Source organism: Eretmochelys imbricata, chromosome 1 (genome assembly GCF_965152235.1).
Source record: "Eretmochelys imbricata isolate rEreImb1 chromosome 1, rEreImb1.hap1, whole genome shotgun sequence".
Taxonomy (NCBI): Eukaryota; Metazoa; Chordata; order Testudines; family Cheloniidae; genus Eretmochelys; species Eretmochelys imbricata.
Window position 1 is genome coordinate 158,737,203 of NC_135572.1, and position 9,421 is coordinate 158,746,623.

Consider the following 9,421-nt stretch of genomic DNA (forward strand, 5'->3'; position numbering starts at 1 on the left):
CAGTCTCTGCAATGGGGGGAAAGAATATGGCAACCTGAGGTGGGGGGGGAGTTGCAGGGACTCCCAGTTAGAGGAGGATGTGAGGTGAGGGTGGGGGTGGGGGTGGGGAATGAAGGGATGTCAGGAGCCCCTAGAATGGGCCATGCGCTCGGCCTACAGCAGCTACTAGCTGTGCGACCCCTGAGTTCATTATTCCCCAGTGTTGGATGCATTTCAGAAGTGTGGTACATTCATAGCTTTTGAATCATTTCTGTATGCTTGTGGATGGAAAACCATATACAAATATACACTATATTTACTGCGCTGAGCAGGCTATCAGTCTAATGGGCTTTTCAGTACACTCAGTCAAAGTTTAAAGCGGGGTGGGGGAAGGGTAGGATTGCACCACAATCTGGAATAGACTTCACAAATGTACAGATCACCAAGGGAGATATAGACTAAACTGAAGCCATTAGCAAGATAAAAATCTTTTTGACCACTCCCAGCCAAGGCTTTCCCCCCCTGTTTCTACTGCATCAAGGCTCAGAGAGCCATTGCATATAAATAGATAACCTTGCAGCTGAACTGGTATGGTTATGCTGGGAGAAAAATCAAAAGGCTGATCACCATTCCTGGGCCAAACCATCTGTCACATTTGGCATGAAGACTATCCAGGTAATTAAAACTGTTTTATATTTTAGAGCACAGTCACATATTTGATGTAAAAAAGGATTCCTTCTACTATTCTGAAATATAAATTACAAGCAGTTAATTAAATTAGAGCGACCATTTTCCAGGAGTGTATGGTAGCTGGGGAATGGGTCTGGAGATCAGGTCAGGAGACATGGAGTATCTTAAAGAAAAATGGACTGATTTGAGCAGAAAATTCATCCCTATGTAACTATTAACTAACAATTTTTTGGAATGTTGTATCTTTATGGAAAATTGGTCTTGGCAACCAAACCCGATTTTAGTTTTTGCTAGGCTTATGAGTTTGGTTGACAAAGGGGACTGCACTGATGTCATACACTTAGATTTTTTTGACTTAGTACTGCACAGCATTCTGATTAAAAGCTTAGCACGAGACAATAGTAATAAAGCACACGTTAAAAGGATTAAGAACAGGCTAGCTGACAGATCTCAAAAAGTAGTTGTCAATGGGAAATCACCATCTAATGGAAGTGTTTCTAGTCAGTTTCTGCAGGGATCGGTTCTAAATCTGGTGCCATTTTTATCAGTGATCTGGAAGCAAATGTAAAATCACTGCAGAGAAAATTTGTGGATGAAACAAACATTGGCTGAATGGTAAATAATGATGAGGACAAGGAAGCAATATTGCCACTGGCAAGCATTCCGAAATTGGAAGATTGGCTTAAAAATCATGAGAATCTTTAAAAATAATCCCTTTTGAGTTCTTGTTATTTGCCTTTTGGTTTCAGACCCTTTAAAGTTTCATTTGGGGAATGTTTTTCAAGCTTCTCTCCACAACGATGAATCCTAGAGAATTTCATTAAAAAAAATAAAAAACTTGAAATTCTTGTGCATTCACATAACTCTAGGAGCTGGGGCTTTAAGAAACACACGAAATATCACAAGACTCATGCTAAATCAGGAGAGTGCTTGTCAGCACTTGGTAAGCTGGGCTCATTCAAACAAAATGCCTTTAATATGGCCTGCATTTGGCCTACAGAATGGGGGACTGTATCCTGGCAAGCAGTGACTCTGTAAAGGATTTAGTGTCAGAAAGACCAAACAACTGAACATGAACACCCAGTGTGATGCTGTGGCTAAAAGAGGTAATAGGATATCAGGGTTGGAAGGGACCTCAGGAGGTCATCTAGTCCAACCCCCTGCTCAAAGCAGGACCGCTCCACAATTTTTGCCTCAGATCCCTAAATGGCCCCCTAAAGGATTGAGCTCACAACCCTGGGCTTAGCAGGCCAATGCTCAAACCAAACACCGGCGCAGTGGGTAAGATCAGAGAGGTGATTTGACCTTTGTATATGGCCTTGGTGAGACTGCTACTAGAATATTGTGTATAGTTCTGGTGTCCATGTTTTACAAAGGATGATGAAAACTTGGAGAGGAGAAGAGCCACAAAATGATTTGAGAGCTGGAAAACATGCCTTACATCAGGAGACTTAGAGCTCAGCATGTTTTGTTTATCATAAAGAAGATCAGGAGGTGACTTGATTACAGGGTATAAGTACTTTCACCGAGACAAAATACTAGGTACTTCAGGGCTCTTTAATTCTAGTAGATAAAGGCATAACAAGAACCAATGACTAGAAGCTGAAGCCAGACCAAAACCATTCTAATCAGAACAACAGTGACAGTGATCAACCACGGAAACAAACAGAGCTGATGCTAGGCATAAGCAGACTAAGCAATATCTTAGAGGCCTGAAAGCTCAGTGGGGCCCCCATTTGCTTTTTATTGCAAGAACTTGCCTGCTTTAGTATTGGGGGGGTGGGAGGGATGTTCCTGTTTATGGACCCCAGGGGGCTAGCATCAGCTCTGGGAACAAACTTCAAATCAAGACTGGATGCCTTTCTAGAAGATCTGCTTTAGCCAAAACACAAGTGATTGGACACAGTACAGGGGGAACGAGATGAAATTCTATGGCTTGTGCTGTACAGAAGGTCAGAGTAGGTGATCTAATTGTCCCTCCTGGCCTGAAAAAAATCTACAGATCTTGTAACACTACACTTTATTGAAGCAGGCAGTGTCATACAGATTAAAAATGACCAAACCAGCTTTTATAAATAGACTTAAAAGTTTAATATTTAAATGTTCTCATCCTTAAAGCACTTTGTGAATTATATCACTCCTCTGAAGTAGGAAAGTAAATTTTATCTCCTCTTTATAGATGGGGAAATTGAGGCAGAGATTAAGTAATTTGCCCAAGGTTACAGAGTGTAAGTGGCAAAGCCAACATTTGTTCTCAGGGTCCCTGGCTCGCAGTACAATGATCAGTCCATTACAACATACTAACTGTGTTTGAGTCCACTTGAGGAGAAACCCAGAACTGGAATGCTGGCCTTGCCGGGTAAGTAAAGGAAGAACTAATTTAAGCTTTCTGGTGCAGGGGGTTTTGTTTTGTTCTGTGTTTTGTACAGCAGCTAGCGTGGTTGGCCTAGGGGCCTGAGGTGCTATTGCTATACAAATTATCATTATAGTAGGTTTCAGAGTAGCAGCCGTGTTAGTCTGTATCTGTAAAAAGAACAGGAGGACTTGTGGCACCTTAGAGACTAACTAACACATTTATTAGAGCATAAGCTTTCGTGGGCTGCAGCCCACTTCATCGGATGCATAGAATGGAACATATAGTAAGAAGATAGATATATACAGACAGAGAAGGTGGAAGTTGCCATACCAACTGTAAGAGGCTAATTAATTAAGATGAGCTATTATCAGCAGGAGAAAAAAACTTTTGGAGTGATAATCAAGATGGCCCATTTAGACAGTTGACAAGAAGGTGTGCGGATACTTAACATGGGGAAATAGATTCAATAATAATACAGCTGACCAGTGAGTAACTATTTCATGGGAATGTGACCATTTGATTTCAGTACCACAGTTTCACACAGAACGCTTACATTTACAATGGTATAATTGACTCAGGTGTCTGAGCCAGCAATTACTGCTATATCTCTTTGCCTCTCTCTCTCTCTTTTTTTAAATAGAGAAAATGAAGCCTGAACACTTGCTTTGCCTGTTGCTGAGCTGCTTTCCGCTACCCGAAGCTGCCTGTAAACCCTTGAAACCAGACTGCACTCTTGTCAAATGTAGCCCATGCCCTGACCAACACACAGCAGTGACTTCAGCGAATACCTGCTGTGCTCCATGTGCCCCTGCATGTTCCTGTCCAGATTACCAGCAATTTGAATGCGCCATGCAAGGCTATAAGGATGGAAACGTCCCTGTGGGGAAATCTTTCCACATAGACTTTGCCACCCAACTCTGCACCTGTGTTTCTACAGGGAATATCTCCTGCACTTCAGTTTGTCCCACGGTTTCACCTACGTGCAAGGAGACCGGAAGCCCTCCTGATGGCTGTCCCCAGTGTGTATGTCCCATTGACAATGACAGAATCGTAATTGCTGGCAGCACCATCCCCAGGGTCAGTGAGATTTGTGTATGTCCCCCTGAAGGAGGCAAACTACTTTGCACCCCAACCACACCTCAGCCCACTACAGTCTAACAATGAATAGGCTCTGTTCTCCAAGTAAGCTAAGTATTGCAGGAGGGCCAAGCTTTTTGTTATTAGACTATAAGAGAACTTCTAAAATAACTTTGGGCACCCTTATGGAAAATCCTATAGAACGTACAAGAAAATTATTATTATTTTTTGCTATTGGTGTTTGAAACTGTCCTATAAAATGGAATAGTGATTTATAGTCTTGCTGTGGAATTACATAGGGCTAAAAAAGAAAACAAAACTATACAAAGGCATGCCATTCTCTATTAAATCTTGAAACCAGCTCCAAACATTTATAGTAAGGTTATTATTTTCTGTTATGACCTATAGGCATTCTCCGTGATGGTGTCCAGGAAAGTTTGAGTGACTGCTGATAGATCATAAATGTAAAAAAAAAAAAAAAAAGCAACTATTTATATATTTATAAAATGACTGTGTGTGTGTGTGTGTGTATGTGTGTGTGTGTGTATGTATGGACGGACAGACGGACGGATTGCAATGCTTTTCATTAAGACACATTCCAAGCCTGTTTTCAGTTGCTTAACTTTGCCAAACTTTAAGCATTTGGGTTAAAATTTTCTAGACCAGCTGTCAGCCTCAGGCCTCATATAATTTTTAATCTTCAGCATAAATGTTTCAGCACAGTCTCAGAATGAGACGAGGGGCAAACGGTGTATTTTCCCATGTTAAAAATAGTCTTATAATGGTCTGAGAAGCTTGTACACCTCCATACTTTGGAGCATGGGGTTGCCATTTGGCAGAGGGATCACCCTGATGTAAGAGCTGTGCCTTTTGCCTTCTTCCATGAAAATCTGCCCCAATCTGGCCAAGTTATGAGCCTCTGACAATCTCAGTTTGCAGATGATAGTTAGATTCTTTGAAGATTTCGGTCTGTGCTGAGCACGCTTCAGCATGGTCTGCAGGTACTCTCTGAAATTGCTGTTCCAAGGCTGTGGTTCCAGGGACCAGGACTGAGACCAGGGACAGTTTCCGATGAAGTGAGCTGTAGCTCTCGAAAGCTCATGCTCAAATAAATTGGTTAGTCTCTAAGGTGCCACAAGTACTCCTTTTCTTGTACCATAGGGAAGCTGAACTAAGGGTCCATGGGTACCCTTCGTTCTGTCATTTCCCAGTGCTTGATGGTGCCACCTTATCATTCTTTGTGTTTTCTATATAAATTTCCCTTCGTTTGCCCTGTGCCCATGTACAGAAATAAAGTATCAGTTTCCATCCATTACTGTATACCTCCTGGCAACACAAATGACTGTTGGGTCTGCTGCAGCAAGCTTACTACAAGAAATGTCTCTCCAAATACGAGCACAGTTATCCTCCGTCCACCTCTGCCCTGCTTCCAACTACAAGAAAAAGGTCACAGCATAATTTTATTTTATATATATAAACATGACCGTACGCCACCTTCAGCAGGGAATGAGCTGCAGGGAAATTTGTAATTGTTTCTTCTTTGAGTCCCAATAAAAGCAATTTTAATGTTCATTTTCAGAATACTTGTAAATCATTATTCATTAGCCCTTATTACTGGTGGACAGACAATTTTCTTTAGATAACACACAGGACTTAACCTGAACCTCTGGCTAAAGCACACCGAGGAGGTTCCAAAATGGTGTGTTCTTCTTTCCTCCCTAATCTTTTTCCATGTCCCTCTCCATTTCCACGTCTGATCCCAGCTGAAATCTTGACGTCATGTGCGAGGCTGCTGTTCTTACAGTGTTTCTGACCTAACCAGCCCCACAAGACAGCTAGTCAAACTCCATACTAGCAAGAATAGCTATTCATACAAGATTTCCAGGAAGATAGTTTCAGATATGCTTCAAACAAGCACCTGCCTATTACAATACATCAAAGTGAACCCTCAAGGCCTTTTGAGGTTCACCTATCCATGAAGGGAGTTGAGTAGACGAATGGGACAAGATGGAGTGGAGGGACTGGGTGTTATTGCCAATTGTGTTACTGACTCAGTTGTTTGCAGTGTTGTTGGAGACTTGTTGGTCTGAGGACACCAGAGACCGGGTGGGTGACGTATTATCTTTTATTGGACCAACTTCTGTTGGTGAAAGAGACAAGCTTTCAAGCTACACAGTGTACCCTTGGGGATGTTATCCTTAGAGGTATCGACAAATTTTAGGTGCCCAACCCAAGACATGTTGGGCCTAATAGCTCCAGCTTCCATTACTTTCAGGTGGAGATGTATGTATTCAGCACCACTGTAAATCAGGACCCTTGTGCATCTCAAGCTCGTTACACCAAAAGTAGGGCATCTACTGTTGAACACAGAGGCCTTTCTCTCTCTGTGCCTCAGGTGTCCCATGTGGAAAAATGGGGATACTCACTTTTGGTGAAAATGAGGATATGATTGTGGGAATGCCAAAGTGCAAGGTGGACTTTGTATTTAACTCTGAAGGCAGTTGAGGCGAGTGGTTGGTTTTTTGTTGAGCCGTGAGTGCTATAGGCTAGGTCTAGTTCCTGTGAAACTGTTGTCACCTGTGGTCACATGCCTGCCCCAATTGGTCAACAATTTCATTGTCTCAGTGGAATGCAGGTGTAATCCAAGGTTCAGGTCACAAAAAGACTGTCTCCCTGAGATAACCAAGACTAAGAACAACCATAGCCCGTGTCTACACTTCAAAGTTAGGGCTACTTGCGTTGATCTATTTGTGCATGTGGCTATACTCAAATTTTTCTCTGGCCAATGTAAGTGCCCCGTTATAGCAATGCAGTTACCACCACCCCAAATGGTGTAGAACCATTGCCCACCTACGGAGGGGTGGGAGTGGTTTTGCTCGGTCTCAACTTTGATGGCATGGGTACAGCAAGAATTTAGATAGTCTAAGGACATGCTAGTATTTTGGAGTCAGCGTCTCCCCTATTAACCAGTATGGGGGGTGTCTATCCCTACTGAGATTTACTCAGTCCCTGATAACCTCCCTCCCCCATCACCTAGAGTACCATGCTCACCCTCTTGTACAGTACAAGCAGAACCACTATTCTCCCACCCCACCCCCCTTGGAGTATGTTGACACTCAAATCTCTGTCTAGGGTTCCCTATTTACTCACATCACGCCCCCTCCTCCGCTGAGGTACTGGAGGAGGCTAGACTTGAAGAGACATCAACAAGGCAAGAGCACAGAGGCTTGTCACCACCTGTACCCTATGCCCGTCCCCCAGGGGCCTTGTTGGGATCCAGGGACATTCTATCATCAACAAGGTCGTCACAGCACCAGAGGGAGCAGAGGAGAGCGCATGTGTCTCAACCACCTCTCGCACCACCACTGCCAGAGGAGGAGGCCTTCGAGGCATAGGTGCTGACTCTGTGGGTGCTCCAGCGGCAGGCAGTTTCCCCCCTTACCCCCAGCACCTCCCATCCATCGGCAGCCCTGCCGATCAACTCCTCCCCCTCCCTCCTCGTGCCCATCGCAATCAGCTGTTCCACGGTGCGCAGGAGGTGTTGGGGGGAGGAGCAGGGTGCACTTGGGGGAGAGGGGTGAAACTGGGAGGGAAGAGGCGGGACGGGGGTGGGAGTTTGGGGGAAAGGGGCAGGTGGGGGGCGGGGCTTGGGGGGGTACAGGGGGTTGGGGCCCAGAGGAAGCCAGCGCCTGTGCTTTGAGGAGCAAGAATCAAGAGCAGACAAGGAGATGACCCCCTCTTACTAATACTTCCTCCTTATCACTTCATGAAGTGGTGATGACTCCACTACCTTCCATAGCAGCTGACTTCAAGCAGTTCCAGGAACTGATGAGTCCCTTGGAGGCGGTGCAGGAGTCTCACCAATCATGAGGATTGCCAGGCCAATTAATGATGCTCTTAAGGAACCTGTTAAGACCATTTGGCAAATCCCAGCTATTGCACTGCCTGCCTAAAAAGTATTATGGCCCTACCAGGGAATTGGAATGTCGATTTTTCTCTCCCAGTGCTTGATTGGCTGTTAGTGGGAGGCTGTCAATGACTGGGGCAGAGGGTGTCTGCTTAAAAGTGTTCATGGGAATAAGGGATGGGAGTTTTGAAACTTACCTTTCTCTTGAGACTGTAAATTCAATGGTGCATCTGTCTGTTTTTAATCAGCAGCTTCTAGCATGGCAGCCTTGAGAGGTGCTTCTTCCACATACCCAGAATGCCTGACCCTGCTGAGGAGGGGGACCCGTTCAGAAAGAGCCTGCAAGACCGTGCTGCAGCAGAACCACTAAGCCGTTTTGTGGTCCAACACGGCAGACAGCATGGAGAAGGAATGCAAAGGCCCGGGCCAAGGAGCCGGAAGTGCACCAGGAATTAAGAAGTCTCCTCAGGCAGCCAATCCAAATGCTGCAGATGCTGGTTGACATACAGGTCTAAAAAAAATAAAAATAAAATAAAAAAAAAATCATCCTTTGCAGTCCTCGAAGAACTCCGTTATCACTGTTTCCTGCACGCACGCATGCACCCACACACACATACACCTCCCCCCACCCCACGCCCCCCAACACAGGGCATCACTGGCCTCATCCTTAGCCCTAGTGCTCCACAGCAGGAGCTAGCAAGGAAAACCACAGCTTTACATACACATGCTGACCTCTGACAACTGCAGTTGGTGTATGTAGTCTGTTATGGTTACACATTTGTGCACTCAAATGGACAGAAATGTTTACTCCTGTTCCAATTTTAAAGTGCCCACCTCTTTGATTTATGGTAAAAAGTTGTAGAACATTGCCTGGTTTTTTTTGCACATTGTTTTGCCCACGCAATACATTTTTATTTTTGGAGAATAAAATTATCTTTAGTAGCCCATGCCACATATTGAAGAATGCACAGCTGTACTCAAGGCAAACAGTACGTATAAATGTACAACAAGCACCACATAATTCATAACTTCAGGAAGACACCCTGTCATATTTATAAATGTACAGTCAGCACTACACACTTCTTAGCATTACCCAAAGCTGGAGGTCCAGAGAACATGACCGTGGCTGACCTTTAAAATGTTCTTCGAAAGCCACCCTCAGGCTCAGAGCTTGTAATAACCCTTGTGTCTGACTGTTCAAAGATACCAGACAACTGCTTCATCTCCACACGGGCATCAATTTTTCCTTTTGTGCTCAGAGATATTATGCAGTGCACAACAGGCTGCTATAAACCCCGGGGATATTTTTCTCACTGAGAAGCCAAACATTCCTCCAGGCTACCAAAAGCACATTTAACCGTCATTCTGCTCCTCTGGAGCTGGGAACTGAATCGTGCTTTGCTGCTGTCAAG